We start from the raw sequence: 8,407 nt of genomic DNA on the forward strand, positions 1-8,407 counted from the left end.
GGGAAGGGAAGGGAAGGGAAGGGAAGGGAAGGGAAGGGAAGGGAAGGGAAGGGAAGGGAAGGGAAGGGAAGGGAAGGGAAGGGAAGGGAAGGGAAGGGAAGGGAAGGGAAGGGAAGGGAAGGGAAGGGATTACCATTTTGAAGGCAGACAGGATTTGGGTGTTCCCTGTCCTGGGCTATGCCAGGATTATTCCAATTCCCAGTTGTCTTTATCTTTTCCTTCAACCAGCCCTCACAGCTTGGAGCAGGATGCCCTGCATCCACATGGACCTTGCCTGCAGCTGGTGGCCCCCACTTGTACAGTCCCAACTGGGACTGCTATTCCATAGAGAATGAGATACTGGTAGCTTGCCAGCCAGCCTGACATCAGCCACCTCAAACTGAAACAAGTTTTAAGTGAAAGAAAAGTGAAATGATATTGATATGCAAAACAGAAGTGTTCAGTTGCTGCCTGTAGAGACAGACAGACACAAAAATATGGAGAAGGACAGTTAGCTAGTAGTGATTTTCTTGTTTTTTTAAGATGCACTTGGCCCTCCAGTTCTCCCAGCTAGAAAGTGTCAGGATACTGGGCTGGGTGGTGTTCAGTCACCCCAAAAGGCACTGAATTAGGGCACTGGGCAAGGCACCTGCTATCTCTAGTATCTCCAGGCTGGTAGTTTAATTTAGATCACAAACACTTTTTAAAAATAATTTTGTGGTTGCCCCCCTTTCTGTGGCTCCCACTGCAGCACAGTCCCTGGAGCATGCAATCCGGATTCCTGCCAGGGGAAACAGCCAGATCACTGCAACCATCAACACGCATGCGACCCACAGGAGCGAATTACAGCTGGTCTGTGATAAAACCACAGAGATGTGTGGCTGCATGGGCCTCTGCACTGGCTGCTTTCCTCTGCAGGCTCCCTTCCCAGGGTGCTGCATGACTTGCTTATATGGACCTAGATGTAGTAACTTTCCCAGCATGGCTGGACACTGATTTTGGGATCAGAATCTGTGTTGCCCTCATAGGAAGGCAATACGACAGAGAGAAAACTGAGAATCTCTCCTTGGCTACAGAAAAGGGATTTGGGGCTCACACCATCCATGGTACCAAGTAAGCATTCAGCTAGAATAACCAGGTATCAGCAAGAAGTTGTGAATTCAAAAGCTGTTACACATTTCTTACTTACCACACAATTGTTTACTTGCAGCTCTTATGTGTTAAGCCCGCCATGCTCCTGGATTTGCTCTTGGCAAATTTTATAGTGCAAGTGGCAAACTGCAGCATTGCTATTTTCTCCTGTGGTCAGAACACTAAGTTCTCACACCCAGAAGGTAAGTGCCATCACCTAAAGGCCCATAGACATTTTGACCTGTTTTTAATGAAGATCTAACCAGGAAAGGACAGTGCAGGTGCTAGCCTGCCTAGATGGAGGTTGGCCACTCATTCCACTGCCTCCTTCCCCTGGCTTTCTTTGGAGACCCACGAAGGGCTTGAAGTGTTTTAGATGCTCTAAAAAGGGTACCTGGTACCACCCTGCTGCCTATTCTGGTTGCACTGGCCAGTTATTCTTTACACCCAGCATGGAACAGCTGGCTTCCAGGCCTACCAGTTGAAGCATCTGTGGCATTTTTCTATAAAATGCAGCTTGCCTGGTGTGCTACAGGATTGAGAGTCCTGCTGTGGCCAGCACGGAGCAGCTGTGTGCTTACTTCCTCAGCAATAAGTTGTGGAAATTGATAGTGCCGGTGGAGATCCTAGCATTGCCACTCAGCATGTGGTCTCAAAATCATGACTTGATAGCTGTCACCAAGGTCATCTGATTCCTTTTCTTGAGTAAATGAAAAATAAAGATCCCTTTATGGCCCAAAAGGCAATACTAAACTCTGACTACAGACGAAGAGAGGAAAGGAAGGGGCAGTGTTTGCTTAATAAAACCTGGTCTCCAGCAGGAATTTGATCTTTCTTTAATTCTGCTTTATCTAAGTTACTGCAAATTGTCATGGATTTTTGCCATTCCTCTTTGCTGACGATGGTCCTGCAGCAGTGCAGGGCAGCAGCATCTTTAGCACAAGCAAAAACTGTGCAGTAATCCAGGTCTGCTCCCAGGCAATTCCTCAGAACCTGCAGTAGCCTGGGCATGACAATCTGCCACTCCTTTCTCTCTTAAAACTCATGAAATTTTTGCAGGACCAGAATAAACTGTGACCTGTAAGTTCTTGCTTTTTTGATTTCTCACCCAAACAGGTGACTGCCAAGATGGGACCCACTCCTCCTTGGAATTTCTTCTCCTGGAATTGTTCCCAGGTCCTTAATCCCTGTCACTCATCATGTCTGTCAACATGCTCTGAGCTCACCAGATACTCATGTTCACTTCCCTTATGGCTCATAGCTCTCAAACAGCTGCTCTTTGATGGTTCCTTTTCTGGGCTGAGTTGAGATCATGAAGCTTCTAGGGGGTTTTGCATCTTCTGTGCTGGCATAGCTTTCTTTCTTTTCTTTCTTTCTTTCTTTCTTTCTTTCTTTCTTTCTTTCTTTCTTTCTTTCTTTTCTTTCTTTCTTTCTTTCTTTCTTTCTTTTCTTTCTTTCTTTCTTTCTTTCTTTCTTTCTTTCTTTCTTTCTTTCTTTCTTTCTTTCTTTCTTTCTTTCTTTCTTTCTCTCTCTCTCTCTCTCTCTCTCTCTCTCTCTCTCTCTCTCTCTCTCTCTTTCTCCTCTCTCTCTCTCTCTCTCTCTCTCTCTCTCTCCCTCTCCCCCCCCCTATCTGGACTGTTGATTTTGCCAATTTAGACACATTGGATTCTTCTTGGCAGACCTTGATTCTGCAGCCTCTGCATCCATTTTTGAGCTGCTTTTCTACTTGTGAAGCAACTAAATTATTTCTCCACTTCGAATTTTTAGAAAAAGTGATAATAATTTTGGATTAGGTCATTCTTCTCATTAACAGAGAAAATAAACATGCAAGAAGTCAGACTGTTTCCAACTTAAATCTGTTTATACTAAATGCTTTGATCTTTAAACAAAGCTGATAAATTGGAGCAGCAGCAGGGACAAGCAGTATGGTCAATCCAAAATGCTGAAAAGTCATGTCAGCTGCTATCTCTATGCCTCAGGCCAAAACATGAGGTGAACCTGCCTACAAAGCAATTTAAAATTAGTTACATTTTGGACATTCTTATCTGATTTCTGTACTATTGTAATGCATCCAGGTCTTGCTTTTATGTCAGCTGTTTTATTGGGATTTTTTTGGTTGTTTTTTGTTGTTGTTATTGGGGTTTTTTTGTTGTGTTTTTTTTTGTTGTTGTTGTTGCTTATTTTGTTTATTTTGCCTTTTTTAACTGTAAGGACTATTATTTTCAGAGGAAGGTTGGGGTTTTTTTTTCAAACAATGCTCTTTACAAGCTGCAGGGGAAAAGAAAAAATCAAAAGACTGCCAGTAAAGTCACAAAATCTGGCAGTAAGAAGCAAAAGTGCTCACGAGCAGTGTGTCTTGTAGAAACCACAACCCAGGCACTATGGCATTCAGCCCTGCAGCCTGAACACGGCCCTGTGAGCCCTTTGCTCTGTCCTGCTCCCAGTCCTTGGCTGGCTCCTTGAGCCATCAGGAACCTCTGCATGTTGCTGTCCCACTCTGCATTACATGATCACAAGCGTTGTTCTCAAGCCTGACTCTACCAGCAACTCTTCCTGGCAGGGTTGAGGCATACCCTGGTGGGTAATTTCTGTGTAAGGTCTAGAACTCCCCCAAGGCTCATTATTCTTGTGAGAACCGGCCCTTTCCGTGTCAAAACCCCACACTAAACACTTCCTGGAGTGTGGTTTCTCCCGCAGGAGGAGAAACCAGCAGCAGCTGCTTCCTGGGGAACTCCAGCTTCTGTTTTGGGGACCACTTTCCAGAAGTACAGATATGAGCCTGAGCTACAGATAGCATTGCATCTGCTGGGAACGTCCAAATGTTCTGACATCTGAGGGAACCCCTTGGACAAGCTGCAACCTGCACCCACAGAAAGCATTCCCGTAGCAGCACAGATCTTTGGCACAGGCAGTCCCCCACAGGTGACCCTCTGGGGCGATGGGCTCTGCCAGTTTGGAGTTCTCCTGAACAAAGCTGTCTGTGTTTCACCTTCCCAGGCAGACTTTCAGATTAAGTTTGCGCATACCGGGAAAGCAGAGCGTACAATTTGCTCCCCTGTTTGACATAATCATAGGCTGTGCCGGTGCCTGGAACAATTTAATGAATACCTTAGGACAGGTTTTGCTGTCAGATCACAATACTGCCTTTCACAAAGGCTCTTGCCACTGTTACCATCACTGTATCTGACACTGTGGCAATGTGAAAGACCCCCCAGAGGTTTAGGTAGTAGCGCACTGATGTGATAACAGTGTTTGTTCAACCTGCAGCAACCTGTGATGGCTACGCAGAGGCATATCCTCTCTGATGTCCATTCTTTGGCCTCATTTTTAGGATAAAATCCCAGGGAAAGGCATTTCATTAGCTCCAAATCACTGAAGGTATTCTGTGAGCCCCTGTACTCATATTTACAGAGTGCTAAAGCTCTGCTGCTGCTATTGCACTCCTCTAATAAACCACAGGGGTTTCACAAGAAGGTTGAAGCACAGCCTTGAGAAAAAGGAAGAGAATGAGCAAAGGCACATAGAGAGACAGGAAGAATTGTGCTGTCATCAACCCAGACTGCCTCCAACAGTATAATTTTTTCCTCAGCAATCTGAGAACCCAGAAACCCAGAGCAATGTTTTGGGTTCTCAATAAAGCTGCTGGGGAAGCATCTTGAAACTTGCTCTGGTTTTGAAACTTTGCAAAGTGGCACGCCAAGACCTCAGAGATGTGTGGAAAGCAAGAGCTCAGAAAATACATTTGCATGAGATTTGAAGAAGGGTCCACAAGGGGCAGGCGGCAAAACCACACCCCCTGATACTCAGTTGTGACACATGCTAAAAAGACACTGGTCCTTGGGTCTCTATATGGAGAAATCCAGGGCTGACACCCCTTAGGCTGCAGAAGTATTGCAGGGAGTGTTTTGAGGAGCTGTGTTCACAGTTTGACTGGAAATTCCCCTGGATGAGGAAACTCTTGAGCAGAGCCCAGTGCTGCCAGGCCTCCCAGGTGGGCTGCTGCTCTCCACACCTCCACCCTGGGCAGAAGCCCTGTTCTCAGCATCAACAAGCAACATCAGAACCTTAGGAATTGCTGAGACACCACAGGACCACACTGAGTAGAGGCAGAAACCAAAGCCTGCAGTGGACAAGCCCTGTTTGCAGCCAGCCTTCACTCCTGCCTTCTCCCTGCGTGTGTGCTGCTCAGACCTTCAGACCCTGGGTGAATCTCCAACCTAACTAGGTTCAGTCACTTGAGCTGGCTTTAGCCAGTCCCATTGCTTCCTTTCAGCTGCTGATGGCTTCTGTAGCCCCCTGCAGCCCCCCAAGTAATAAGGGTTTTTTGGCTTTTTTTTTAATATTTTTGGGTGGAATTTTTTTTTTTTTGTATGAATGAATTTTGGTGTTTGGGGGATTTCATTTAACTGAATCAACACAGCATCACTCTCACACGTACTTTGCTGGAGTGTGCCTATTCCCAGCTCTCCATCCAGATGGACCAGGCTGAACCACTCAACACCTTCATTGTCTGACAGCTGAAACAGGATAGGGTCTGAATTGATTTCAAGCCTGGTTTTAGAGCATGGACTCCTCTGCCACTGCAACACATACTTACAAAGATATCTCTACCGCCTTCATAAAGAAATCTGAAACTTCTTCACCATTGAAGAATTAACTTTTTCTAAGTATTCTGGACCTCACAAAGGTATTCAAGTGGCAGGAATACTAAAATGTCTGTGTTGGAAAGGCTACACCAGCAACAGTAAATTACTGTACACTAAGTGACAGGATTACCCTCCTTTCTTGGTATTTGAAGATGGAAAGGTTTGTGTACAAGGGGAGGACAGTTAAAGCAACCAGTGACTATGAGGCATATGACAGCTGAGAGAGCAAACCAAGTGAAAATAACCCAATTTTCTACTGATTTGTTCAATGAGCTATTGCAAGTAATTTTTCCCTTCTGCTATTTACGGGGTTTCCCTCTGCTAAATAATACCATGGTCACTGTGGTGTAACATTAATTTGCTTATATAACCTCTGAGCTGCACATATAGACCCAGATGTTATTTAAGAAACACTACACTTGGGGGAGGTTTTCTAAAACCTGTACATGAAACTTCATGGAACAGTTGATTTTTTTCTCTTAACACTAATGGGGTCTCATTCAGAGAAAGGCACAGTGATGTCCTACCATGAAGAGACAGCTGCTCAGTCCTGCTGATGCTCTGCTCTGGTCCTCCTGAACCCCCTGCATTAAGCTTCAGCTTTGCAATGCACCTAATTTCATCTTCCATCACTTCTCTTCATCCCAGGCACCAGAAAAAGAAATGAATAGGCTTGATTTAATGTTTGATTTAATTAAGATAAACCTAAAGAGATTAGGGGCTCAAGAGCATACCAGAAAGTAGAACTCAGTACGTGTTTACCGCATTTAGTCCTTAGGAAACAAAAATCTGCACTTTTTCTGTAGCTTATTTTGTATCTTCAAATGGGTAAAAGATCAAACTTCTATGTGAATTTACAGTAGCAATGTAACTTCTTTGTTGCCCAATGTATCATTTACAAAATACTACCTAAATTCAGAAATAGTATTAAAACAGTGGCCATGAGCTGTCCAGAAATTTAAGTGTCTCAGACTATGTTAACTTTTCTCTCCAATATAAAGCAAAATAACATTTTATAGCAAGTCATGACTGAAGCTCTCCTCCATGGAGGGTTTGTTGGTTGAAATTATTAACAAAAAACTAAAAGTACTCACAGATGTATTTTAGGCTTAACGGACTGGTAGATTTAAAGCCCTGGGGAACTTCACTAGTTCTGTGCAAGTGGGAAGTGAGGGCAAACATTTATCACAGCCCAGCAGAGGGTATTCTGATTTCAAGTTGTAATTAAAAAAAAAAAACAAAACCAAAACAACAACAACAAAAACAAACAAAAAAAATACCCCAAACTCCCATTTTGTCCCTCTTAATTAGAGAGGAACAACTATGAACGAAGATATTCTTCTGCTTTTGATGCTCCATGTGCTTGCAAAGCCCAGCAGACACCTTTGAAAAATTGTTCTTTTTTACCATTAAGTTCATTACACTGGAAGTAAAAATTCAAATGGGTAAATGTTGTACCTTTTGTATTTTAGCTTCCACACTTTGTATACTGGGCACCAAAAACAACCTAACTGCTTTCCAGAAGGTAAAAGTAATTTCTCAGGCTTTTCACAGTCAGTTTCCTTTCATATGAGTAGCATCAGCAACATCTCAAAATGCTTCTAAAGCATTTCCTTAAGGAGGAAAAGAGGACCAAGTTATAAGACAAGGGTATTTCTACAAGCAGCAATAAGCCAAATATAATAAAATTTTAGTGTATAGAGTACTGTGACATACATGATATAAACCAATCTATTCTTCAGCCTCACAGACTTGGATTTTTGATTGTAGTGAAAATCTAACAGCATTATTACATTCACATGCCACTGCCACAGTAGATATAGAGCTCCTGTAGTATTAGCACTCCTGCCAAACTCCCCTACGACCTAATAGGAAACTTCTAAGAAATATTATTTCCTTAATAATTCCCTTTAATGATGCAGAGCCAGCACAAGACTTCTTCCTTGCTGTAGCACTGTGGCAAAGTGCAGTGATCCAAATTAGCCAAAGTATCTTCATAAAATACCTTACATGAAGCATGAATATGACAGTAACAATTTAGCACTTGCTTGGTTCTGGAAAGACAGCAAAGCCAGAAAACTGCTATTTCCCAAGGGCTATTCTACTGCACTGCAAACTCACACTCAGTCATAACAATCCATACACACACAAACACTTTGGTCTATTTAACTGTTTTGAAGAGTTGGATTTCATTCCTTAATGTGGAAAATAGATCCTCTTTTTTGATTATTCTGGTTATTCTAGTTTTCTTGGATAGCACTAATGTGTTGTTTAGTGCTTCGTTTCTGCTGCCTTCAGCATCCTGCTGCACTCAAAGCAGAGGAGAAGCAGCATTAATTTATCTTTGAAATTATTATTTGTATACTCTTACCTCAAAAACAAGCTCAACATTGAGCTTGGGGACTTAATGTAAAGTATTTCAGTATGAACACCATGCCCCCTCACCTGCCTGCTCTTCTGCTTTGAGAACTGCACAAAGGCCACTCTTCCCCTCCAAACTACAAGTGGGAGCAGGGAGCCCTCACCAGGAAAAGCTGGCTTATTTCTGCCCTCCCTGAAGCCTGTGTGAGGATTCCAAAGGCCTAGGAAAGAGGGGGGACAGAAACGCCTCTGCTTACTGATACAAACCTCTGGGCAGAAGGTTTCTTCAA

Source organism: Cyanistes caeruleus, chromosome 1 (genome assembly GCF_971803275.1).
Source record: "Cyanistes caeruleus chromosome 1, bCyaCae1.hap1.1, whole genome shotgun sequence".
Lineage (NCBI taxonomy): Eukaryota > Metazoa > Chordata > Aves > Passeriformes > Paridae > Cyanistes > Cyanistes caeruleus.